Source organism: Morone saxatilis, unplaced genomic scaffold (genome assembly GCF_004916995.1).
Source record: "Morone saxatilis isolate NCDOM2014 unplaced genomic scaffold, NCSU_SB_2.0 Contig12, whole genome shotgun sequence".
NCBI lineage: Eukaryota > Metazoa > Chordata > Actinopteri > Moronidae > Morone > Morone saxatilis.
The window spans coordinates 14694825-14696043 of record NW_023339674.1 but is presented as its reverse complement, the minus strand read 5'-3'; positions in this window follow the sequence as shown (position 1 = coordinate 14696043).

Sequence of the window (1219 nt, the reverse complement as noted above, 5' to 3'; positions counted from 1 at the left end):
TGGAGCCATTGTTAATGTTATTAAGGTCTGCGCTTTTCCTAGTATGCTATGAAAAAAGTAAAGTGATAATATTAGTAAGGGGCAGTAGGGCAGTTTTATGTGGAACCAAGAAAGAAAAAGTGGAAATTACCAATCTCTCTCTCTCTACTCACACCAATTTTCACACACACACATTTCACACAACACACACACACAACAGAGAGTGTTAGAGAGATTGGTAATTCCATCTTTTCTTTTCTTTGTAGCTTTCTTCTTATGCTCCTTTACCTAATATTTATCACTTTACTTTTTTCATAGGCGTAAGTACTAGGAAAAGCGCAGACCTTATTAACATTAACAATGGCTCGTTTTCTTCAAGTGTCCCAGTAGTAAGCCGTGACAGTGAGCCAACATGCACAAATACTAGGCTATCCCAGGAAACTGAATCAGCTAAATTGGACTTCAAAGCCATTTGTTAAGTTTACTAATTCACACCTGCATTTACTATAGTGACATTTCAAATGAATGGCCTTCTTGTACAAAATAGGCCTATTGCAACCCATTTGTCGTTAGTGAGTGTGGTGTGGGGAGGGGTGTTCAGACCTTGGGACATGATCGCCCAGTATTTAGAGTCCATCACCAGTACTTTACATTACCTGCATTATTCAAAGCACCCCAGAACAGTAACGTTATACAATATAATGATCGGCCGTGGACATTTATGGATACGATTCTTTCTAACTTTAGTTAATGTTTCACTAATTTTCGTTCCAAGTATCAGAGATTGAATTAGTTTACTTGTCTTCATATCTCAGTGTTTTCCGAGCCGAGTCCTGTCGTCTTCAGCCTGTTGTAGTGTTGCTCTCTGTATTTATTTAATGTTGTGGTGATTTAGAGAAGGGATAATTATCATAAATGATTCAAGGATCTTTCTTCTCCAGTAAGTTGATTTTATTTTGTTGTGTGGCATTATTTGCTGCATTGGTGGTTTCGATATGAGATGTGTTGATACGAGTTTGGGAGTATAAGTGCGAGTTGAAGTTATAGGTCAGTGTAGACGGTATGTTAATGTACCTTATTGTGTGGTGGTTCTTGAGAACCAAAGGTAGCATGTTTTTACTGTATTTCCTACCAGTATTATTTAATTTTATCACGATTAAGAGGATGGCTTATCGTATGTTAAACACTTTCTTTTGTGGTTAAGGGTGACGATGATAGAGTTAATTGATGTATGTTGGGT